The 26401-nt window shown below is 41.8% G+C and overlaps 1 protein-coding gene and 2 long non-coding RNA genes across 3 annotated transcripts in view; 2 read left to right on the top strand and 1 right to left on the bottom strand.

Annotated features, from left to right (window-relative positions):
• The first annotated feature begins 7821 nt into the window (after window positions 1-7821).
• LOC111931676 (uncharacterized) lies at window positions 7822-10307 on the top strand. The gene is made up of 3 exons (XR_015289833.1): window positions 7822-7900; window positions 8130-8192; window positions 10219-10307. It is a non-coding gene; the product is annotated as an uncharacterized LOC111931676 (long non-coding RNA).
• A 12095-nt stretch (window positions 10308-22402) lies between these two features.
• Window positions 22403-26261, top strand: LOC147651939 (uncharacterized). Its single transcript, XR_015289829.1, has 3 exons — window positions 22403-22491; window positions 24949-25023; window positions 25834-26261. It is a non-coding gene; the product is annotated as an uncharacterized LOC147651939 (long non-coding RNA).
• The window catches only part of LOC111931599 (uncharacterized), a 32432-nt gene continuing 29023 nt past the window's right edge, over window positions 22993-26401 (bottom strand). The window contains exon 3 of the mRNA XM_086899840.1: window positions 22993-24871. The gene's annotated coding sequence lies outside the window, so the exon portion shown is untranslated. The remainder of the gene's footprint in view (window positions 24872-26401) is intronic.

Raw genomic sequence — 26401 nt, forward strand, 5'->3', positions numbered from 1 at the left:
ACCTGGCTCCTGTCCTGGCCCTGCTGCCACAGCAGAGCTCCTTCTGAATCAGCCTTCTTATTGCTTACATGTGTAGGAGAGGCTGAATCAAGTTTCCATTTTATTCTTTGGGCTGATATGCTTTAGCATCAAAGGAGAGCTCCTGCTGTGGCTGCTGTTTCAAAACACATACTGGAATTCCATTTCTATTACTCCTCATTACTGATACTCTGTCTCTCTTGCTTGCCTTTGTTTCAGACCCCGCAGGTGGGCTTTAAGAGATGCCCCTCCTTCCACCGGGGTGCTGCTATCCATGAGGCTCAGAAAGAGCATTTGGTACCTTTAACAGGCTTTTTGTGGCGGCACCATTGTTCTGAGAGAGTGTTTTGGAGTGTCTGTGTGCTTGGCAGTTGCTGAAGCAGCAGCACCTGTGACTTTCTGGAGAGAGGAGAGAAGAGCTGCAGAGGATGGGCTGCAGGGGGATGGCAGCCAGGCTTGGCAGACCCCAGTGCCTGCCTCTGTGTCCTGAAATGAGCAGCCCAGGCTTCTGTTCCCACGCAGCAGGACAATCAAACCTTCTCAGCCTAGCAGATAACTGTGGCAGCAGACAGCAGGAGTACCACAAGCAGCAGTGAAGCACATCTGATGGCTCCCAGTGCTTTGTCAGCAGTAAATAATCCTGTGTGTGCCCTGGCAGCAGCTCCCAGCTCTGCCAGCAGCCACACCGGCCTCTCCTCAGCCCAGAGCTGGGCTCCACAGAGCCCTGGGCCTCCTGCATGGGAACCAGTGTCTGCTAAAGGCTGATGTGGAGGGAGCTTCCCACGGAGGAAGGTAGATCCTAATCCCATTTGTTATTTCTGCAGCAGTGCAGTCACCAAATTAGTGGTTGTGGGCAAGATTGAGAAGGACAAGTGCAGGGCAGATTTCTGAGGTACAGCAAACAGCTTTTTGAGCAGAGAGAGAGCGTGGTTTGGTGCTGTGTTTGTACCTGAAGAAAGAACTCACTTTTTGCTATAATGAGAATTGCTGAACTCCTCTGCTTCTGCTTGATTCATATTGTCCTAACATGCTTCTTTCTAGATTTCATCATTACCCTTGTTTTAAGTGATCTACTTTTGTGGTCAAAATGGGCAGATGGAGGGGGACATGCTATTCCCTAGCACGTTCTACAGAACATCAGCCCAGGGAGTTTGAGCACCAGTGCAAATAGCTGAAGTGAGAATCGTAAACAAGTGCTGTATCAGACACAAGTGGTGTGTCTCAGCCTGTTAATACAGTAGCCATATATTAAGCTCCCACAAACACAGCAGAATTTCAGGAAATTCATGCATGTTCTCTCTTGTCCACCTGCTTAAAGAATAAGAGTATTTACTTCTGTAGGTTGCTGTGGAAAGAGATACTGCATTTTTAACAGGGGTGATTTTGTAGATGCTAAATTCACTGAAACCTTTGAGAGCAAATCTGTTGTTGACTGTAATAAAAATCAATTTTTTGTGTGTGTGTGAAATAGGAGTCCCAAAGACATATAAACATTATTCTGCCAAATTAGAATTGCTTAGTTAAGGACTGCCAAGATGCTGAGGTGTGATCTGGTTTTGGTCACTTTTGGCATCACTCATACTTTAAGTAAGTCACCCTTTCTTAGGTTAAGGAAAGAAGTCTGTGCTGCAGCTTCAGGAAATAGGGCTGGAAAGGGACAATAGGAAGCCAAAGAAAAAGCAGGACTTTGGACAGGTGCTTGTCAAACTCTCCAAAACTTGTGCAATTTCCCTGGACAGCTCCTTCTACTCACTTCATATTCTAACCCTTTAATGCTTTTGCTGCAAGACTTAACTTGGTTTCTTCTCCTTTGACATGCAGAGAAGTTTTCCATTTTCTACTTTGTCTGTAAGTCTGTGAGTATTTGAGGACTGTTACAGATCTCTCTACTCAGGTGCTTTTTTTCTGGAGCCACCTTGCTCCCTTCCATCAAGGAAGACTTCAGCCAGTGTCTCCCCCAGTTAAAAAATGAAAACTTGATAATTGCAAAGCACTGTTTTACCATTCAGCCTTCATTTCTCAGTGGTTTCATTAGCCCATGTTTTCTGTGTTATATCAGAGTATCAAAAGTCTTTATTATAATCAAAGCATGTGTTCTGCTGGGGTTTTCCTGCCTGCAAGGAAAACTCTTCTCCTGTTTGGGGTGGAAATTGGACTGCTACAAGTTAGTGTTTGACAAACCCATGTTTATTGTTAGTGCCTGCAGACACTTGTAAAACTTAATCCTAACAAATTGAATAAATGAATTGGAGAGCAGAAATACCTTGATTTCCTTCTGTGTTACCACAAATAGTCTCTGCCTTCTGGTATCCTTTAAGAAAAGAGGCTTATTGGTTTGGCCAGACCTCCTCCTTCTGCCCACCCTCACTTATTTCTCAGGGCCACTCTGCTTGAGTGTTTCAGTGATTCCAGCCCACATGTGAGCTCTTAAAGGTGATGTGAAACTGTTTGAAGAGAAACTGGATGGAGCAAAGTCTTCTAAGGCAAATTCCACAAAGCCCAAGGGAAGCATTTGCAAAGGCTGGGATACAGAAGCCAGCATGCCCAAACATAAGTTTTGAGGCTCCTGACAGGCAGAGAATCAAGCAGAAATCTGTCAGATCAAATGGAGGCTGCTTGCCTCGAGAAAGATCCCCCCAGTGGGCACTAATAAACCATGTAGCTCTATTTCATTTACAGACCAAAGGAAATAAAGCAGTTCTCTTGCACGCTGGCAGGAGTGAGGGATCTGTTTTAGGTCAGCACTGGCAGTGCTCCTGCTGCCCAGGCAGACCCTTGAGGTGCCTGGCGTGCCCCAGGCCTCACAATTAATTGGTGTAATCTGGTGAAACCACACACAAACTCCAGGCACTGTTTGGAGCAGCACGACACTCGGTTTGTGAGCAGAATGATTTAAAGAATCGGGTTTTCAGACTTCCAAGAACAGATGCACTAAACTACATTGATACTACCTGTGTACTTTAAAATTGTATTTCCACAGATACCCAACAAAAACCATCCCAAAATAATGTTCTTGGAATTCATATTTTGAATGTCCTCTGTGGGAGTTCCTGTTAGGAAAAGAGTACTTTAACTTTTAATGTGGCTACTGCTTTTCAGCAGTTCAAGGTGATTGATTTATTAGACATTTTAAATGTTTAAATACAATTACTGACTGAACAGAAGACTGAGCAGCCTCTCCCATAGATTTTCATAACTAGCAGTATGGCAAAATGAGGGTCCAAGAAACACCTTTTTGTGTCTTGGGATATCTAACATGTAGCACACTTTAAAAAAACACATAGTGGTGTTGAGGTTCTTTTCACTACAGTTGCTTTAGGGAAAACTGAAAATAACAATAGAAAAGGCTCAACTTGTGTGTTTTCTTAGCCTTCTCATGGCTCAGCAGTGGTGGTGCACTCTGGAGATATTCCTATATGGATGCTATATACACTTCCCTATGGAGGTGGGAAGCTGGGGAGGACCTACTCTTCCTATCAGGGCCATAACTTGAATGGATATGAATGATTGCCTCTTCTGCTTCATTCAGCAGGAAATCACTTGTCTTTCCAATAAACAAAGCAAAGAAAAGCCTGAATGCTTCTGAAAACCAGGATGGACTTTGGGTTACTTGTCTGAATGGTTTTCTGTTCAAAGTTTATATTTCAGTAGTTAATAGAAAATCTGCTGGGGTGCTAATGAATTGTTTAATCAGACTTTTAGCACTCACCACACAGAAAATAGAGCCCCTGCAGCCAGGGAATAGAGCCTGAAACACTTGACTAAATTTTTCAAACATGTGCACATTGAAGCCCCAAGGATGGGGTTTCAGTCAGGTGTGCTTTTAGCATCCCATTAGCCCACATGGGGTTGTATATACACTCACTGATTTCCTCTAAACACCTTGAGTGGCCAAAGCCCAATGAAAATGTTACTTTTCCCAAGAAGTGATTACTTTCCAGAAAAGTTAAATTGTTTGGTATTTTTTATAGGACTGTAAGTGAAATACTGCAGCTCAGGAATGTGTACAGGTTACATCTCAGGCTGTACAGAAAGACTGCTGGGATTGCTGAAACTCCTGGAGATCTACAGCTTCAGTTTTCTCAGCAGAAGTTCCTCCTGGGAAGCTCTCCAGCCCCAGGATTGCACTTAGTGCCTGCTGGGAAAACTGCACGAGAGAATATTAGAGAGCAGGGAAAGCAAAGTCAGGAAATAGAGATGAGGAACAGGAGAAAAAAGGAAAGAACATGCACAGAAAAGTTAAAACACAGCAAAATTTGCCTCTGTATGTCTCCTCAATATTGGATTTATTCAGCAGTTGGATTATTTCAGCAGTTTGGCAGTCGAGTTGTTTTTCAAAAGAAAGTGGTAGCAAAGAATCATATTAAAAGTGGTGGCAATGCTTTAATTTGCCCTTAATTAAATCTTACTGCATTCTATTTCACTTTCAAATTTTCCTGTTTATGGGTGATTTGCAATTCATACTTACAATTCATGCTTAAATTGCTGTTCATGCATGTATTTTTAATGGTTGCTAACAAAAATTTAACTCTGATTTGGTAGCTCTACTTTTAGGAAAGGCCCAGGAAAAGCGTGTAGTATGTTTGTGTTTTGTGGTTTATATATGGCTGTGGGAAAGCATTCATTTTAAAAGGGGAAAAACCCATTTGATGTCACATTTTGAAGATCAGTGTTGTCATTCAAACATCATGGTGACAGAAAATGCAGGGTGGGTTTGGTTGGTTGGGTTTTCTGTTGCTGTTGCTCTGGTTTGGATTTTTGGTTTGGTTTTTTTGTTTGGGGTTTGTTTGTTTGTTTTGGTGTGGGTGTGTTTGTGTGCCTTTGCAGTGTTGTTTGGTATATATCAACTAAATGGAGAGGAAAAGTCACCTGGGAAAACCTTGGCAGATTCTGGCTGGAGGCCGATTTCAAACATTTTATGACTGCAGATTTGTTGCAGAGAATCAAAGAAATGGTAGGCAGAGCATCCAGAAGCAGAATAAACTAAGCTCTCTCAAATTCCATCAGGAGAGCCAGTACAGCTAGGGAAAAGAAAAACCAGGGAAGTTTTCCTTCCCTTTGAAGCTTTTCTGGAATGAATCTTTAATGATGGGTGTCTGCAACCTCTTCCAGACGATAATGAATGTACAACCCCCAGGTTTTTAAGGCAGGGAAGATGGAGCCTAAACAAGAATAAGCTCAGGATGCCTTTTGCACAGACAGCTATCTGCAAGGAGCCCCGTGGGACGTGAGCTGCAGTTTGTGTGGATAATGCTAAAGGTAGCATTTCAAACTTGAGGTGGGTGTGTGTGCAGTGTTTGTTCTCTGAGCGCTGAAATCTGGAGTGACTCCAGCAGTGCAAATGCAGAATCCTCCCTTCTGCAGCAGGCAGGGACCAAATGGCACAACAAAAAACAGGCTGTGAATACTTGTGCAAATGGAGAGAGAGAGGCAAAGCTGCTTTTTTGTCCCCCTTGTAGAAAAATGTGCTTAGTAATAGGTTCATTTTGACTTCTAAAGGAATTTCTGTCAAATACAATTATCAGGGAAGACTACAACTGCAAAGGTATCAAAGCTAGCTTTGCAGAAATCAGGCTTCAGAGCACTTTGAGATGGAAGATATTTGTTGAATTTCTTTACATGTCATCTCATGTTTCTTTTATTTATGAATTTTCCAACTGTGGTATATGCTGTCTAAAGATGTGACTACTCCAGCAGTTTTATTTTTTAAAAAAAACCTTTGTCATCTGCATTATATTTATTTGGTTTTTGCCTCTTCATCACTTGAAAAGAAAGGCAGAAAAGTGAAACAAAGCATAGAAATAAAGCAGTCTGTCACACTGAAAACCTCTGAAACATAAATAATAAACTTTATTTACTAGTTAATTCTCCTTGATACTCTTGTTTATCATATTTTCAACTGCTCTCACTAAAGACAGTGTTGCCTAAGTACATGGAAAGTGTCTTGATACTGTTAAACTGAAAGAAGCATCATATTTGTATTAACAGACATTCAGGTTTAAAAGCGTGTCAGAAATATTTTGAATGCATTTGGAAAGGAAAATGCATTTCTTCCAAGTGACTGAAGACTAATTTCATTTTATATTCCGGGTAAGACCAGGGTGCTGTCAAGAAATTCCTATTATTTGCTTTTACTTGTTTCATGGCATGTATATTCAATGTTGAAGGTATCCTTTCTTGTTCATTTAATGTCACAGACCATCAATTGATCATCTGTTGTTATGTCTAACCCACCACAGCAGTGACTCCCAGCTGATGAACTGAGTTTCATTTTAAACACACCTAAAGGAGGAAAAAAAGAGATTAAATTGACTTCTTTCCCCGTTTTTGACTACTCTGTGCCCACAATTCAAACACGTACTGCATAATCTCGTGAAAATTAAATGTCATCATTTGACTGTAAGAGGAATGACCCACTGAATTGAAATTACAAAGAACTCTGAATTGCTGTCAGCTGTTCTCTCAGTGGGTCAGCGTTTCTAAGGATGAGCTGATTCTTCAGGTATGTTGGGAGCAGAGAGGGTGGGTTTTGTTTGCAGGAGAGCAGGCATTAGCAGGGATGCACGGTGTCACAGAGCTGCAGTCACAATGTCCTCAGCACTGCTGTGCCAGGGAAATGCTGTTCAGATTATTGCAGGGGAACCATGTCACGCTTGCTGCAAGGGCTGGAAGCAGCAGCTCGGGGCTGTTCCCATTATGTAAGGTTTTCCCTGGGGAAATAGCAAGGCAGGAGGCTGCTGTCCCCTTTCCCAGCTCTCCTGTGCTCCCAGTGCCATCAGCCCCTGGGTGCCTGGGTAGAACTGGGGGGATCTGGTCAGGGATGTGAATCTGCAGAGGAGGACTACGAACCCCACCCAGTGCAGGATGCTCCCTCCATAGCCAGAGCAGTGGGCAGAGGATTTCTCCACCCATGACTTAATACCGAATTAATTCTGAACAGAGCAGCTATAAGCCTGATGCTGTATTCAGTGTTTTTTGAGGTTTATTCTTTTTCTTTGGGGGGAGCATGGGAGGGAAGTCTCTAAATGTCCACAAGCGTCACCTTGCACAGGCATCAAATTCTTTTCTCCTCTAAAATTCAGCTGTGATTTGCTGAGGCTCAAGGCTGCAGTGGGATGGCTTCTCCTTCCACCAGGCAAAACCTCCACCATGTGTTTTGTAGTGGCAGTTCAGTGATATAAGTGAAGAGAATGCATGGCAGAGTATGAGGCAGAATCTATTGCTCATACTTCAGGGTGTAAATCAGTCAGAGATAGCTTCAGGTGAGAAAGAAATCTCTTCTCTATATTTAATGCCTGGCTATAAATTTGAGGCCTCTGACTCCCTCTCATGCAGAAATATTGGCTAATGTGTTTTTCGTATATACAAGTGTGCATTTGTCAGTTTGTTGTGCCCACAGTACAGACATTCACAATTTTGATCACAGATGAGGAGTCTCCTCTCCTGAGATTTTTTTTTTTTTTCCAAGTGTAGATTCACTTTAAAAGTCTGCAGAGGATGATGTGCCTGTATTAAATAGCAGCCAGGTGCCCGTGGAGCAGCATTCTTCACAATCCAAAGTTTCAAAAGATTATTTCATAAGAAAAACAAATTCATAGTTTTCTGTCTCCTCAAAGGCCAGTAACACCATAAATATGATGAGGACTGTTAATAGCTAAAGTTGAGTTCAGGTCCCTTAATATATTTCCTCAGTAGTGCAGCCACATGCTTAAAACCACCTTTCCTGGTTATTTTTCAGGCTTTGAAAGAGCAGCACTCTGCAGCCCATGTGAGCTGTACACAGAAGATTGCATGCCTCCTGAAAGGAACTCTGCTCTTTCAAGAGGGTGGGAAGCACTAGAAGCCTCTAATTACAGCAGTGCAAACTGTCAGGTCTTCTATAGTAGGTTGTATTAAAATGTAGTTTGTGTTGATTCACTTTCCAGCCAAGATAACAACCTCACAGGAAACCAGGTTTTTATATCCACTAATTAAAAATTGATATGGCTCCAATGCAGCCTAGATAAGGAGGCACTCACCCCTCGTACTGCCAGGCACTCAAAACCTGCCCTGGAAAGCCAAGCAAAGGCCAGGTATCAGTCATTGCTAATTCCCTGCTGATTCTCCTCTAGGTAATTGTAAAGAAGATCCAAAGGATATTTGATTTCACTGTCCCATAAGAGCTTTATAATCAGGTATGTGCTTCTCTAATAATTTACTGGTTTAATTATATTATGTTGTCCAGGCAAAAAAACCTAATAAAAGCTCATATAGGCATATTTTCCTTTAGCACTCAGCCTTTTTAGGGCTGAGGAAACAGGATAGGAGTGACACAAAAAAAAACCTAAATATCACTGGCTGGAACCAGAGCTGTGGGGTGGGTGAACCCAGGCGATCATTAAACACTAGAAATAATTCCCTCACATGTGAAACAGCTACATTATGAAGCAAAACAGTGGATTAAATAATGGGTAGCACGCTCTGGGAAGCATCTTTTTGATTTCATAGCTGTGGCTTGGCAAGCTGCCCCTCACTCCTTCGTGTTGCTCAGGCAGTGATGGGAGCAGGACAGCTCCACACCAGGCACTGACAGACAGGGTTGGTTTTTCACATGGAGATCTTCTGCCCTCTCACCCCCCGGGTTCTGTGGTGGGATGAGCTAAAATGTGGGTACAGCCTGAGGTGATGTGGCTGCTGCTGAAAGTCTCGAGCCCTTCTGGGATGTGACAGCATTTCAGGAGCTGTCCTGCTGTGTATGGACACCCCACAAACTGCAGCTGCATTCGTGGCGTTGTGTAGCTGCAAGGAGAAGGTTAACAACGGGAGAAATTGCTACTTAGTTCATTAATACTGTAGATGTTAGTAAAAAAAAAAAATAAATTAAAACCCGGTTGGCACAGGCTGCAGGATTTACTAATCAACATGTCAGTTCATTTCCAAATGCCTCATACACCTCGAGTTATTTTTGTCCAGCTGCTTCCTGCAGATGCAATTTGAACAGTCAGAAATAAAAGCAAATTTCAGTGCACCGGCAGCGTGCTGCTGGCACTCTCCTCTGACTCAGGCAGGTATCTTCTAGAGGCAGGTGTATAGGGGTGGAGGAAATATTCAGTAACCTTTTGCTAAAGCTGAGAGAATCCTTGCCTGTGGGCCACACACAGAATTGTTTCCTCTGTAAACTGATTTAGGAAAAAAATTCCAAGATTTATGCTGAAGATCCTTTATTTGTAACTTGAGGGCTCCAAAATCTGTATTCAGCTATGATGTTCAAACAAGTTAAGCATATTCCCACATGCTAGAACAATTTCCCTGCTTTGGGGGCTCCCCTCTAAGCGCATTTGGGCACAGGAATTGTTCCCTGTGTGCATGCCTCGGAGAGGACACCCCCAGGAGATGGGCCTGGCTTCTGTTTCACGGCTGGATTAGGAAAAGCTGCGGGTTAATGGGTTAACAAATCATGGCAGTGATCAGGATCACAATAAGAAGCTAAAATAATGAGGAATTAAAAAGATAACGAGACTTATAAGTCTCATTAAGACTCACTAAAGACACTATCTGTGATCCTCTAGGGTGAGGCTAAAGGAGCAAGTTGTGCAGGCAGTTTGGGTTGAAGGGCTCCTTGTGCTCTCCTCTTGGGTCGTGTCACCTGTGAGTGGGAAGGGCTGGGCTCCCCATCCTCCTCAGCTCTGCTGTGCCAGCCTGCACACAGCCCTCCTAGTGCTCTCTGGGGCATCACACACTGATGAATTCCAAGCAAGAATTCAGGAAAATCACTCAAGAGATCCCTGCTGACAGCAGGAAGCTCTTGATTGCAGCGCTCGGGTTTCTGTCTGCCTTGCCCGTGGTTTTCCCCATGTTAATGCCCATTCACCAGGGGTATCATTAGCAGCACAAACATGGGAGTCTGTAATAAACCTGAGCTTCCAGGATATGTTTTTGCTAGAGAGGGAACAACAAACGCTTATTTTCTTTTGAAGTAGCTCATCTGAGCTTTTAGCAATCAGAGGGAGATTTCTCTTGGCAGGCACAACAAGGCTCCCTTTGAATGGCAGCAGAAAGGTGGCTGTGCAGAGGAGGCTGAGGATCAGCTGAGCCTTGTGCCTGCCTGACACAGACCTGCCATGCCAGGGGAATTCTGGAGTGCTGCTGGCTCCCCTGGCAGGCCTCCTTGACACCCAGGGTATTCCCAGAGTATTTTCCTATCCCTCCTCTCACGCACAGGTACCTCAGCCACCTTCTCTCTGATGGAAATCTGAGCTTTGAGAGTTTCTGGAGCTTTTTTTTGACCCGAGTGGAGGCATTTAGGTGTTCTCTGCCTCGAGAGCAGACTTCCATCACCGCAGGCTTATCTGGGACAAAGCTCATAACAGCAGAAAGCCAAGGGTCAGTATATTAAAGCAGAATGCAATAACCCGTTCAGTTGGAGGCTATCTTGATTTCCATATAAATGCAGAAAATGATATTTGAATGTGCACCTCTCAGGCACATGAAATGCTAGTGGTGAAGTAATTCTTATGTCGCTTTGTTTTGATTTAGTTTGTTTGATAAATGGAATTCTTGCCATCCTGTAATGCTACACCAATGTCTGAGCAGGGTTAATTTTAATTTGAATTAATGGCTACCAGTGGCACTTATGCAGGTCATTGGCTGAATCTTAAAAACTTGAATTCCTAGTATTATCAGAGATGTTTAAAATGCCCTGTACTACAAAGTAATAATGACCTACAGTTTGGTCTGTGGTTCTGAGCTAAAAAGGGTGTGTACCTCTTCTTCCATAGAAAAGAGCTTCTTCCTTAGCCTGAAGTACAGTTGTGCCACTAAACCTACTTTTAACAAGAGGCTTTGCTGTTAATAACATGCTGTCAGATCAGGATTTTTTTTTGTTTTAGCTATTTTCCCTCAAATCACAGAATTTGTCCTAAATTCCTTTGCTACTTAGAGGCTCCTGACCATTACAGGCACCAACCATCCTGACCTTTTTTCTAGCGAGATTTATGATAAAGGTTATGCTAAATTTCTGGTTTTCCTTTAAATAATTCTAACATGTCATGTATTATTAATAAGTATGGAGTGACATCCTAGAAGACAGTATATTTACCATCTTACCATATTCTTATTCCTTATAAATGAAAAAGGAGCGCAGATGACAGGTTACCACGCAGGGATAAATGAACTGCAGCTCAGAAGGAAAAGTGATGAATTGTGGCTTTATGTAGAATGTAAAGCAGAATCACCTCTCCCCAGCAGCCACGACAGCAGGACAGGGCTGCCAAGGCAGCTCTCAGCCTCAACAGATGATTTCTCACTAACAGTCCTTATCTTGTGTTAGTGGCTGTTTGTTATCCTGTAAGAGTTTCCCCTCGGTCACAGAAGCAAGCTGACTTTGCAAAGATAATGCCAGCGTGGCTAAAGCGTCCGTGGCTGGGAGGGGCCCACGCTCTGCATGCCAAGCATTGGGCCCATCTCTGGAGGATGGAGGAGGCTGCTTTACTGGGATGCTGCCCTCTGTGTTTGTCACCATGCAGAGCTGCAGGAACAAAGCAAGATTTCTGGCTAGTGGGGAGTGCTCAGAAATAATGCAGACTTCACCTTACCCCCGGTTCATGGGGTATCAATTCTCCCAGGAGATCTTCCCTTCGAGAGTACCAACAAAAAACTTTCAACGATGTAATATGCTCCTAAGGCTTCTGAGCCACTTCTCTGCTACTCCTCTTCAAATTTGTTTTAAATTTCATTGTTCCTAGTTCACTTTCTAGTATCTTGTGCAAAAGTCACATCAACAGTATAATACATCTTTTCTCTTATCCTTTTCCTATTGCCTTGTTCCCAAAAGATACTGCTGCTGTTGTGACAACCAAATAGATACAACAGGCTTAGAGTTCAAATATGACTCATGGAGGAAGGGAAGAGGAAGGAAGGAAGGTTGCTTTTTCAAGATATTTTTTGGTTTTAAAGCTAAATAATGCAAATGGCACATTATAAAATGTGGGGTTTTTTAAAACCAGAAACCTACTGGTATAAAGAGATTCTAAACTTTTCTTTTTAACTTTTTCTTTCTAACATGGTCTTGCTATCACCTATTCTGTTTCCCTCTCCCCTAGTACTGGTTACAGACTTTTGTATTGTTGGGAAATCCATAAGTATGTAATAGTTTTGATTGTTTCTAATTTATCCAGAAATTTAGCCTGTATTATGGGTCAAGATTTTCTTTTTGTCAGATTAAAATTATTGTTGTTCTTTTGTTAAAGAGAATATGGAGAGTATGAAGGCATTTCCTTCTCCTGTGAAGAAAAAAAGAATACAGAATGCCAAAAGGGACATGAATTTCCAGTGCCAGTGTTGCCACCTGCCTTTATCACTGCATCATCCCCTGCAGTCAGTGAAACCCAGATTCATTTATAAATTGCTACTACACATATTAAAAAATCATAGAGTGTGTCCTGCTCATTACTTGCACTTGGTGTTTGCCTCTTCTGGGTTTTCTTTTTCCTAGGGATGTTTTCTTTTTGCCACATATCCCAGGACAGAGCCTACATTCAGTGCATTCTCTTCCAACATTTCCAGTAGACCCACTAGAAACATATGTGAGAATCATCAGAAAGATCTCCAAGGTCTATTCAGACAGAAGAATGAATCATACAAGGTCTCTTCCAAGTTTTCAACTCCTGTCAAGCGTCAGCATCCCTCCCTTACTTCTCTTGTTAAGAGGGACAGGCAGACCCAGCGTGCTTGGCTCTGTTCTGCTCCTCTGGCTCATCTTTCCTGATATTTTCTTGAACCATGAACCGAATTGCAAAGAATAGGATTGCTTATATGAAAGGCTGCCTCTTTACATGAGCAGAAGCCGTGCGTTTGGGCTCTTTGAAAACGGCTCTGTGGCATTTCATATACTTTGTTCTCTGGTCAGAAGTTCAGGATGTTCCATTTCTAAATCCGATTTCCAGCTAAAATATAAATGCGTCTCATTGACTGATCATCCTTGGAAGTTTATATGCTTTTAGAGTTAAAGATGTGAATGATTAATGCTTCTGCTGTGCTTGGCTATGAATCATTATATGATGCCCTGATTTTTCTTTCTAAATCTCTGTAGCTCCAGCAAATAAGGTGTTTAAGGAAGAGAGGGGAGGAAAGGGGGTAGAATATGACCTTCCTGTTAGTCACACTTCAGATAAAATAATATTCTTGCAAGGACATGGTTCTCTTTGAGTTTCTACCTACCCTGTGAACTGTGACAAAGTGCAGACTATCACCTGCAGGCTTCTGGAAGTAAATTCAAACATAAAAGTCTTGACAGTAGAAGCAGCAGACAAAACTGTCAGGATTTAAGTTTTAATACAATCCTAATTAACTCCAGTATTACTTCCTCTCAAGGTCAATTAAACATTTTCAGGGTATTCAAATGAAGTATTCTTCTGGGAAACACATTTTTCCCCATCTAGTGACCAATATTCCTTAGAGAACCTTTGAAACTTTCTTGTCTCCCTTGACTATGGTGCAGGGAGCCAGTGTTGTCTATCCTGCGTGCAAGCAACTCTTTCAAATTACAGATTTAAAAACAACAGGGTGCAACACATCTAAGCATCTACACTTTACACAAAATGCATTTTCCCATACAGCCACCCACATTTCACTTGGTTCATCTGTGACACTTCATCATCCCAACATAGAAAGCACCACCTTTGGGTGCTCTCTGAGCCCCTAGCTGGGGCTTCTGGTGGTGGGAATACAGTCTGGGAGGGGCAAGGTCCCAGGGGGAGATGCTTCACTTCTGCCACCAATTTAAATTAGAACAGACAGGAGAGTAGGAATTGATTTGAGAAGGGATTAGGGATTCAAAGAGCTGTGCTGGGCCTGCTCTCAGGGGGCAGATGCCATGCATTTGACTGGCAGGCATTACACTGAAAACTGTGTCATCCCAGAAGGTGCAGAGCTAGTGGCTCTCATGGCACTCCTAAATTCCCCTTGCCATATTTGGGATTTATCATTTGTTGACTTCACTTCTTAGGAAAAAAATGCTTCATCTTATGGTTGTTTTGTCATAAATACTGAGGTAGAGCAGAAGAGCATATTTTAATTTAAAAACCCAAGCAAAACTTTAGGCAGTCTTTTCCAAGATGAACCCTTTCTTTGCTGAGATGTTTGGAATGGATCTTTCACATGGAAAAAGATGGAAACTAGTCTGTGAACCGATGGCTGCCCACTGACGAGGAGATGGCAGCAGTATTTAGGGCATGAAACCAGCCTGTTCTGATTTGATGATGTCCAGCTGTACAGCAGTTTCTGTGCTCCTATCTGTGACTGCCATAACTAAAGCACTTGCTTCACCCCATGGCAGATGTCTGCTTCTCCTTGGAGAGACAGAGGATTCAAAAGAAGATAGGAAAAATAACTTCAAATTCCTTCCTCTTTTACCTGCAGTCCTTTTCCCTCCCTTTACAAAGTGATTACCTTTTGTAGCCAACCTCTTTTAGCGAGAACTATTTTCTCTCAGGCACTCATAATGTTTCCATAGCTCAGATCACCAGGGAATGCAGTCTCATGCTACTTGGGGACTAATTGCACAGAATAATTAGAGTCCTCAGCCCTCACAACGATTGTTTTATAAATAATTCCCACTTTAAATGTTGATTACACACATGCTTCCCGAAAGAATTGTGCAGAGACAATAATTCTCTGGAACAGTCACTGCTCCTGGCACGTGGCACAGGAAGAAAAGGTTGCAGGGTGGGAAGGACAGGAGGCAGGAGAGGTGGGCAGGGTCCGTGTCCCTTCACCTGGGGGGCCATGGCCTCACCAAAGAACTGGCTCTGGTCGTGGGTTGGCTTGGCAGAGTCGATGAGCCACACATTCAGTTCTAAAACAGGAATGGCAGAGCTCTGCTGCTCAGCAAAACCTGTGTCTAAAGGCTGCTGGAGATGGAGGGGTGAAGCTGGGTTTCCAGTAACAGGGAAAGGAGTTTACAGGGGGGTGTGTGTGTGGCTTCACTAAAATCCTTGCCTCAGGCTTTTTCCGCCTGCTTCAGAAATTCAAATGGCTATGGCAATGTGTGCTGTGAGGGGGACTGTGGAGGTAACCATATAAATGTGATGGAATGAGAATTTAAAATAGTGAATGTGTAGTGCTTGTGTAAATGACAGACTACAGATGGGGCTTTGCTAAATGAATTAGCATGATTGGTGAAGCAGGCTGACAGTATTGTTAAAGCCAACACTAGAGCATTCGTACAGAGCAATCAATATCCCTTCTGGCCGCAGTTCCCGGTGTCAGGTGAAGAAAATGTTTTAATAGAAATTCAGTTTATATGTCTGAAGTGGAGGAGGGTTGTTTTTTTTTTTTACTTCTTACAGTAACAAATGTGCTTTTCTCTTTCAAAGTATGTGTCAGGTGAATTTTTTTTCTTTTTTTGTAGAAACTGGAAAGCCTATTGTAATAACAAAAAAAGCCACAAGTGGCAGTAGGACACTGGCAGGCAAATCAAATATCAGCCCCAGCTGATGAGCTAAGGCAGGGGGCTTTCTCTGGATGTCTGCTGGAAGGCTAAAAATTAACGTGTGTGGAAGTGTGCAGCCTGAAATAGAAGTGAGTTGTATTGAAGACTAATATTTATAACTCTACCCTAGCAATTTGTAACATACCCACTTCCTACTACAGAGGGCAGAACTATAATCAAGAATGCCTCTGAAAGCTCAGAACTTTTTGCAGACACAAATACTGTCTGCAAATGCATGTTCTAGCAAATGCTTTTTAACTGTTTACAGGATCTATGTCATCCGCAGAAAAACACTTTTCAATATACAGTTGGACTTTTAGAGAGTTTTTTACTGCCTTAGCTACTGGTAGCTGTGAGAATTCCATGGCAGATCTACAGGTATAAAGAGGGCACACCTTGGTTTCTGGTTTGGGTTTGCATTTTAACAGTGGGGGTTGGAAAATGATTCTTTCCCATGGTGCTCAGGAGGGTAACTCCTGTTGCTGCGACACAGGAATGAGCTGACAGCTTGCCACTGACATAAATAGCCTCTGTCTGGGTGCTGTCATCAGTGAGGTGTTTGATAGCTTGAGTTCAGATACCTGAGTTCATCACTCAGCCACTTTTGAAGGCTGTCGTGGTCATTTCATGGCATTTGCATGAGTTGTTTTTTGAGTGATCCAGCTCCCTGAATCTACTGTGGCACTGCAGATGCATGAAGGCCTTCCCAACACTATTTCTATCTGTTAGACATGACATGGGAGAAGTGTTAATGTGTTTCCTTTAGATTTTAATAGTTATCAGCAGTTACCATTTATTGTGCATGAATCAGAAGTGGCTTAGAGTTCAAGTTTAACAGTGAGGACAGCCTAACCACAAAGAACAAAGAATCCTTTCCCAAACCCAAAACCTAACAGAACTTATTTTTTTATTCCATGTTTGCTTTGCCTTCACCTAAAAAACACTTTAAAAAGTAATCTAAAAGGCCAGATCAAGCACAGAAATTTGAAATGTGCTTTGTCCCACAGCTAGAGAGAGAGAGAGAGCACTGCCCCTCACCAGACCCAGTCTGCAGAGACCTCTCCAAGAAAAGGGCCAGAGTCAAGGCTCTTGCTGGAAGTTGCATTGATCCAAGCCCTGCAAGAACATGACAGAAATGATGGCAAATTCCTTCCCCAGACAGAACAATGCCATTTTCTACAAGATGTGATCTTTAGAAATCAATCAATTTTGTACTTTTCAGTAAATTCAGGCAGCTCCAAATTAAATTGGAAAAACTGTTTGCTTGGAAGTAATTCTTTTAAGTAAATTTCTTCCTATACCCCGACAATAGTATCAATGTGGATTTCATTAATATATTTCATTAAAAGGTTTTCCATTAGGAATTTGTTTCAAAATTGCCTAATATGTCAGACTCTGAGGACAACCATAATTACATCTATAGCCTTTCTAGATCTATACCATTTTCCCTCCTGTCTCTCTCTGCCTGTGCTAATAAGCATTTTTAAACTGCCTCTTAGAATAAGAGTCTGGCAAGTTTTACAAATTACAAAAAGTTTTGTTTTCTTTGCACTTGTTCAGACCTCTAATCTTCTAATTCACTACTTTTAAACATATTATTCTTCTGCTTTTTTAATAAAGAAGCAGTGAAGATGAAAGTCAGTATCAAATCTAGATCTTGGGCTCTGACCATGCCATCCCTTATGTTTTTTAAGCACCTTCAGACAAAATCTTGTGCTCCAGGGAGTGAATATGTCCAGATCCTCATACTGAAAGGTCTCCCCAGTTTCTGAAAAGGCAGCTTGCAGCAAGGGATCAGGGACTTTTAATGTGGTTAGTGGACAACCTTCTCTATTTAAGGGAAGGAGCCCTTCATCTAAGGATCCCACTGGTAGTGGGTGGCTGCCAGACACATCACAGTCCAGTGTGCAGGAAATCGTGGCTTCAGCCTTGAGTCTCTGCTGGAGTTGAACATTGTGAGCTTGTGTTCATCAGCCTAAGAGTTATTTTTACAGTATTATCATTTTCCAAGGTTAAAACTGATAGAAAATTAATATAAAAATTAGAACTAAAGGAAAGTCTACAAGGAGCAATAATGAATTTCAGTGCTACAATAGTTTGAAATTGAGTGTTTACCTACACTTTAATTACACAAAACCATTATAATTAAATGTATTTCAAACAGCATGCACACAATGAAATAAATTCCTCCACATAGTAACATTTAATAAATAGGCAATATTGCTCTCTTTTCTCAAGACCAGATAACAATGGACCCATTATTCTTTACTGCTTTCCAAGAGAGTTTCCCATTGTACAGAGATGTTTAACATCTGGATCAACGTTTGCACGACTTTTAATGAAGTCCTTCAGCTCGTAGGAATTATTGAAAAAACATCTCCTGTGGAAAACAAAGATTAGTTTAGCTGGATGCCATGCTGAGAAACGGATGTTCTTCTTGGCTGGCACACCACAAAACTGCTTCTATTATCTGCACCAAGGAAGGATCTCCAGGCTTGAGTCCAGTAAACAAACATTTCCTTGTCATTCAGTGCACTCTGAAGCTTCTTGGGTTTTTTTAGGAGTGAATTAACTGGGCCAAACTCTGGTTGTTGCCACTGCATCTTTGCCTTACACTACACCCATAAAGGAGGTACAAGGGACCCCTCAAAAAAATCTGGACATATGACATAGCCCTAACTGAGAAATCCTACCTGTCTGTCCTCTAAATCCACAAGGTAGGACTTGCCAGAATAAGGATTAAGCTGTGTGAGAGGGCTGTTGCAAGGTGCAGGAAGCGCGTGCCGAGTGCAAGGTACAGCACTGAGAACTGCACTGAGGTTCCAGCCTCCTCAGCATTTCCACAAATCACTGCCAGGTACGCGCTTGAGGCAAAGCCAGTTTAAAAGGTTGGCGATGTTTTTGGAGTGGTTTTTGCCTGTCCCCCTCTGCTGCACTTTAGATGAAGGGCAGTCTCTGTGAGGAGCACCAGTGCTTGCCCTGGCAGGTGGCTCCGCAGGCAGCGCTGGCTGTGGCAGTCAGACACCCACGGATCGGGATCCTGCGGCTGCTCTTACACAAAAAGGCCAGACTGCAAACAACCCTGCCAGATCAAGTCACACATACACCTGGAAGAGCAGATTTTATTTTTTTTTTCCTCATGTGAGTAGCCTGATAAGAGTTATCCCTTCCTTGGATCCCAGGTTTTATTCATAAATCACTCCAGTGACTAACTTTGGCACACCATTCCAGCTCTCTGGGTTTCCAGCTAACACAGTGGCCTCTAACTACTGAAGGGTTCTCTGTAATTCTGCTAGCGCTGGCTCCAGCAGAGGTGAGGCTCAATAAATCTCAGCTGGTGAATAACTCTGATTTTTAGTTGAAGAGATAAATGATGTGAGAGAAGCAATCATGGCAAAGAATTGTTCTGGCAAAGTGAATCAATGCATGCTTAAAAATATCCCGTTCTGGGACCTGTGTTTCGTGGGATGACCAGAGGATGCTGTGGGAGCTAAGCAATGAAATATTTCCCTCTGAATATGAGGAAGAGTTCTACATCTAAATGATTAGTTTAATACTCTCTTTTTAAATTAGAACATGCAAGGAGAGAGACATGAGAAAGGGACTTTGGCTAGAGGCTTCGCAGCGGTTCTACCCACGCTGATGAACAGCACGGCTCCGTGCTCTCCAGCGGAGGCACTGGAGAAGTGAAATTACATCTGACAGGTTTATTTCTACATTACCTCAATTTTGGCTAAAGGCAAAATTGATTAAAAAGAGAAAATACTTAGGATTTAGGAGTTGTGGCTGTGTTCTTGTGCTGAAGTCCCAGCATTAATCTAGACTTGGCTGCACGGGTTACAGGAAGAGAAAAGATAATTCTGTACCAATTTCAATCTATGTTTATAAATAAAGTAATGATGTAACAATAGAACTTTTTTAATGCATGAGGTTTAAGAGTTCATAGCATGGCTGAGAAGTGATGAAAAAACTGCACTTAGGAAGAAGTACCTGAGAATCGTGTGCTTAGGAGGGTAAATAATTGGAATAAAGAGAGCTGCTCTGAACAAAATAATTCTACTAGTAAAATTTTAAAGTGTGACTATTATCTATAAAAATAGAAACACTTTTTGTAGATCAGTATGTATAGAGACAGATGTGCAAACAGGGACAAAAGCAGTCACTTTGTACAGAGGAGCAAATTCAGAAGTCCTGGGGGAAAAAACCACAGAAGTGATGTGTGTCAGATTCTGCCTTACCTTTTGTGTCAATCCTGTTCATCTGGGTTTTTTTCAGTACTTTATAAAAGTAGTGCTGAGGTTACAATATGGCTTCAGTTTTTGTTAATTAGCCAGATTCACAAAGGATATTGACCAGTTAAGGCACCAGCTAGGACTTGTGTGAATTCAGTCTGCATTACTTACAGTATTATTACGATACTGGAAGGGAGGAGATTCTGTCTGTTCATGTTCAGGGTGTAAATGAACTCAATACAAACCTCTCCTCGTAAGGAATTCTAAGAATGTATTAAAAGATTTTGTAAAAAAAAATAAATTACTAGCATTTTGAAAAAGGATGAAGCAGAAACAACAAGATGAAAAATCTGTCAGAACTAATAATCCAAATGTTTGTCTCTCACCCTCTGAGGCCAGTCAATCTCTGAAATTACCTTTTTTATTATTTTTCGAAGTTTAAGTCCTATAGCAAGTACCTAAATGAAACTTTTTAATATTTCATGGATTGCACAACTTCTAATCTGTTCTTTATTTAATTTTTATGAAAATTACCTTTCAAATTCATTTTATTCATTCCTGAAAGACCCATATCTTATGCATTATAATTTTTTAATTATCTTGATTTGTGTACAGCTATGACTAGAGAAAATTACAGCTTGAATTTCCAAAATAACTGGTGTGACATACGTGGCATCTAAATGATGTTCCACATCCCTCACCAAAGAGCATTTTGGATGGTCTTTTGAAATGTTTTCCCTGAGCAAATTAAAGATTGTAATTTCTGTTTTGTGCTTCATTCCCCAAATTAGCTTAACCCTGTTAGTAATACTGGTTGCAGACAGTTCAGATATTAACTGCCATGATTTCCCCAGCCCTGAGCCTTTCCTGACATCTTCCTTAGGAGATGGCATTCTCAGGAAAGAAAGTGGAAAGGTTTCCTTTCACAGGGAAAGTGTGAGAAATTAAATACCTGGCACTGACGTGTGGTGGGAAGTGACAGAGACTGATGCTCCGACTAAACATGTTTAATTAGTTGTTATTGCTTCAAGTTTTATCTTTGGCACCCCCTGACAGGCCTTGGCCAGGAGGGCCGGCTCAAGGCAGCCCAGAGCTGCCAGCATTTTCTTACCACTTGTGTTAACTCTGGTTTTGCAATGACGGGGGTTAGAAGTAAATAAAGCTTTTCTGATGTCTTACTGTCACAGCTGCTGTGATAAGGGAACTGGGGGATAGCCATGACTGCTGAACTGCTCTGCTGGAATGAGAAACCAGGCAAACCTCCAAACTCCAAGCAGGCACTTGTTTGTCAAGCAGCTCATGACAATCTAAATGATAACAACTGAAAAAGCAAGCACTCATCAAACAGATTAGTCAAGGGACAATATCAAGACTCCAACAACTCCAACGTTATGCTTTGGTCTCCAATGGCTTCAGTCATTGATGTTTCTTGATCTCCAAGGTCAAAACTGCTGGGCTCAAGACCTCTTTGATGAGAAAAGCAAGGAGCAAGGTGGGGGTCTTTGCTCCTCCCCAAGCTGTGCTATCACTGGTGTGTATACATCCTTTTTTGTTAGAGCAAACCAATCTGGTCTGAGGGCTCACAACCTCTTTCCACAGCCCTGACTGTTCCAGGCTGTCCAGACCAGTGGTGCTCCCGGTGCAGGTCCACCCTGGCGTGACCTGGATGACATCAGATGCTGCCATGCAATTCCTTCTAATAGCTACCAATCTGAATAGCCAGCAGATTAAATATGACTTTTATGCAATTATGCCCAATGAGGGCACACTATGCAATGTTTCACTTTCTACCTTGAGCTGAGCAGCTGTGGGGTATGTCTGGTGTGCAAGGCAAGCAGGGTGCTCTCACAGGGAGCTACAGTAGTAACCCTGCCACTCTCCTGGCTAGAACTCTCAAAGAGCTTCCTGTTTCTAGTTCTGATTAAGTCTATCAAACAGAAAATTACTGTGGGCAGAGTTTTCAAACTCCATTATCCAGGGTGCAGGTGTGAACCCTGGCATAGACCTGAGGTGACAGTGAGGGTCTGGCCCCCAAATGAGCCAGCACAGGGAGGCGCAGAGGGCACCTGGGCAGCACAGGCTGACACACACACTCACTCACTAGCAGCACTGCCTGGAGCTGCTCTCAGCAGCTTTTGTCCTCTTTCACACTGCATCTTTGATCCAAATGTATTTTACTTTGGCAGAAAGCGGTTTCTGCCTCCCCTAGCATACATGCAGTATGTGTTGTATTGTTCTTTCCTCCAGATGATTTAGACAATGCTTTCCCTGGCTGCTCTCACTGCTGCTGGTTCATGCAGACACTTCATCTCCCACACAGTGTCTCTAAATTATTTGTATTTTTTGAGTGTGCCCTGGAAAACTTGTTAAATCTGTCTTTCAGATCAGGCATTCAGTTCCACCCAGAAGCTGAAAATATTTGACAACTCAAAGTGTTTTTTTTCCTTCTCTCTGGAACTCAAAAATACAGAACCCTGTGAAAATGAATGAGAAGCCCTGCTTATGTAAAGCTGGTAGAGCTTTGCTGCACATTCAGATTGTATTTGAGGCAAAGCTGAACATGCAGATGAGGTTTTATGATTCTTCATCCCTCCTGCTCTTCCTTGTTTCCCTGTAATGGATTTTGATTTATTTGATGATGGGATCAGACTTCTCTCCTCTGTGTCATCAGGAACCTTCACAAGTTTTCTGCTAAGGGAAGGGATAGTAAGATTTGCATTATGTTTTTTTTGTTATTTTCCTTCCACTGCAACTGAGATTTGCGAAACCCTGGTAAGGCAAATTTTTTTTTTTCCTAGATACAGATCTATAAAACAATAAAAAAAATAAATATGTATATGTGTACTGATAAGAATTATATAATACATTATATTAGTAGCTGGAGGTAAAGAAAAATATTTTCTACCTAGGACTATAAATGTGTTAGGTAAATTTTCTCATCTTAGAAAGTTTTTTCTGTGTATTTTTTATCATTGGGCATTCTTGTCAGAGAAAACTGCCAAAAATTTTAATGTACCCTGGATTCATTAGTAGTTGGTAATGAATCTGATTCTACAAAATGCCTGTGAAACAAACACAATCTCTTCATAGGTTTTTCTGTGTTAATAGTCTTCCTACAGCTATCCTAGGTCACATACCTATTCATCAAACATCTGTCCTTTCTTGTTGGCAAACTGAGCTAATAATATATGCAATAATCTGCACTGCACCCAAGTTGAGATGTGTGCAAGCTTGTACATGTGTTTCCCAGTAAAAAGGGAAAAACACTTAAGCTTACAATAGATGTCTTCTATTTAGCTTGCTCGTTTTTATTCTGCATGTATTTCATTATTATTAGTAACAACTTTTTATCAATGTTACCATAGAAATGGAGAATGCTAATTCCTAGAATCATGCCAAAACTCATTTTCCATCCTGTTTACTTAGTTGCTCTATTGCAAACAATGCTTGCTAGATAGCTGTGAATAATTCAGCACAGCTACATTATTTGGCCAGTTTATTTTTGTGTGCAATATCCTTCCGTTTCAGCAATATATTTTACATGTTGTTTTGGAAAAGAGTCTTGTGAAACTAGGCTGAATTTTAAAGGCAAAACCATCAATGAATTTCTGGGGGGTAGAGGGGGAAATCTTAACAAGAATCCATAAGCTTAAAGAAAAGGAAGGACAGGGCTGTAACTTAAATAATGAGTAGCTCTTTTCTCTTTGAAATCCACTTCATACTAATTCAAAAGATGTGTTTCTTCAGACCAGCACATATATGTTTTCATGGAACTCAATGATCATTAGGCATAAGCCATGTACTGAGCTGCTCTTTAATGTTTCTTCTGAGAGCTCAGACTGTCAGTACAGCTGTATCACCTACAGCCATCTAGAACCTGAGTCACTTAACCATAACATTACAATTTATTTAATTTTGAAATACTAATTAATTGCCGGGGGACGGGGCAAGAGATTCCAGAACTATCTAATAACCACACTTGTAATGCAGTGATTAGTTAGAAAATTAACCCTCTTAGAATAGCATCTTGGTATTCCTTAATTAATACAGTTAGGGCACTCCACTATGAATCCTAAGAGTTTGCAAATAATAATTTAAAAATATTCATACTACAACAATTGAATCCAGTTTAAAAACCAACATATTCTTTCTGCTTCATGCATCATCATCATCATCATCAGCTACTGCAATTGCAAATGTCCTTGAATCAAAACTTAGCAAGCAGTTTTGTTAATGTAGCAGAAGGTGGAAAAGAATACAATTTAGTCTTTCACAGCAATATTGACTCTGTTGTGCTGAAAACCCTGCTCATGCCTCATGGTACTACATCATTGGAAAGAGACAAATCAGAGATTTTACAGCACCTTTTACACAGTACAGTGTGTAAAAAAGTACATTTTTACATAGCCATCCTTTTGATCCTTCTTCCCCTAACATGTACATTATGGCCATGAATAAAAAGAGAGAAGAGGAAGAAAAGGAGACGTTGTTACCCAAGTGCAGGCTCCTGAATCTGTCTTGTGGCATTGTGAATGAGAGGGTTGATTTTGTAATGCACATAGCACTTGGTGATTCCTCTGCTCTGTGGTTACAGATTTGCTTGTCTATTTTCCATCATTCTCCTGTTTCCTTACAGCCTGTGTAACTCAAAAGCGAGTCTCCTTTTGGTATTGTTGGATACTCCTTTTGTTTCCTTGTATGCTGTAAACAGCAATCTCGGAGCTGAGAGTCAGCACAACATAGGTAGTAAATAACTGATTCAGCTTTTAAAAAGAACTTCACAACTGACAGGTGTCTGCACAAAATCCTGCATTTCCACAGAGAGTTTGTAGCAGCCCCAGTGTCACAGGCACTAAATCTGCAGCCACACGGTGTGTTTGGGCACACAGAGTGTGCTGTGTGATCCAGCTAAGGCTCTGGAGTGCTTAGCCAGGCTTATGTCCAGCAATTTGCACCAAGACTGTGAGTGCAAATCTATCCCTAATGCCATTACTCACCTCTGCCTCAGATCTGCAGATGCATCTCTGTGTATCAGCCTTTTTTCAAAGCTATCCACTGGGAAGGCCACCACAGGAACAGCCCTTCTTTAGACATTACCACTTGGAGTTTCCACATCCTTTCAACCCATTTTTGCATTGCAGCATGTGCCTGTCTGTGTTAGAAAAGTAGCAATGATCACTTTGATCAGCCCTAGTACCAGCACTGCCAGCCCTTTTTCCCTGCCCACAGGAGCACATCCCACAAATACGGAGTGACTGCAGCCAGCCATCTGCAAGGGAACCAACATTCAGCTGCAATAAGCAGGTATGCTTTTGTAGTCAGGATTTTTCAGCTGTGGTTTCTCTTTTCACTTGAAGAGGTTCTGATCAAGAATGCCAGTTTAAAAAAAAAATAAAAAAAAAATCCTACTGTTCAGAACATATATTGTTATTAAAGCTTCATCTTTCTCTGCTGTCTCTTCATATGTCCTCCTTTAAATTAAAGCTGGGCAACTCAACCCAAAGTTTCAAATCACAGTGAAATTATTGCTGCTTGTAAAACTGCAGTAAGATTATTTTAATGTATATTACTAATATTTTTGATGTCCCAGCTCTGATTACGCCATTCACAAAATGTTTAGAAAAATGCGTATCAGTGCATATCAATAAAGATGGATTGAATCTGAGTGCCTCTATAGTGTTGCAGATAAAATCCTCACTTGCCAGAACAGAGTGTGCTGTAGTAACAGCGCTGTTCAGCAAGAGCACATTTGCACATGGTGCAGCTCGAAGCAGGAATCTGCTTTCCCCTGGCAGGCTCTGTAACATCTGTGAGAGATAACGGCAGAAAGGTGGAAGATTTAGCACCCTTTGCCATGTTTGTCCATGCTGCGATAGCTGATGTCTGATGCTTGTCTTTGAACTCTGTTTCTAAGAAGAATGGGGTGGGCTAAAGATCTCTGTATCTCTGACTCCTTTTGATTAATCTCATTTCACTGTGTCAATGTCAGATAGCCGCTGCCTGCTGCAGGCAGCCCCATCTCCAGGTTTCCCACTCTCGTGCAATTTGCAGCAAGTGACCCTGTTTCTCCTGCCTCACTCTGTGTACATTTGGTGTTATTTTCCTCTCCTGCAGATCTGCAGAGCAGCGTGCTCCTTCACCCAGGCGAGCTCCCTCCAGGCTCTGAGGAGCTCCTGCTCTGACTGGTGCCCACAGCTCTGCTCTCCCAGGATAAACCACGGCTGGGAGAACCCACCCACACTGCTCCAGGAAGCCACAGGAATGAGGGAGAAACGTGAGCTGGGGATGGTTACTCTGGTGCACCTCAGGAGGGGGAAAAGGCTGATGGCTTCATCTTCAGAAATGGACCAGAGGGACAAGGACACCACTGAATTCTGTTTTTTTCCGCACTGCTGACAATTTTAAAACTGTCTGTGAAGTGCTGTCCTCTTGAAAGAGTGTGCACTTACTGGAATAAATCATACTTTCTCTTCCCCTCTGTCAGCTATTAATAGTGGTAAATTTTAATTGCATATGTAAATAAAAACACTGTGTACTCATTAGTTTAAATATGTTTTTCATTAGGCAAATGAAGCGCTTATTGTATATGATGCAAAGCCAAAAGGAGAATGTTAACAGCATGGAGCAGTTTGGGAAGTATAGTGACTTGAATTTTTAAAGTTCTTTCTCAGGATAAAAAATA

This window comes from Cyanistes caeruleus, chromosome 8 (genome assembly GCF_971803275.1).
Source record: "Cyanistes caeruleus chromosome 8, bCyaCae1.hap1.1, whole genome shotgun sequence".
NCBI classification, from domain to species: Eukaryota; Metazoa; Chordata; class Aves; order Passeriformes; family Paridae; genus Cyanistes; species Cyanistes caeruleus.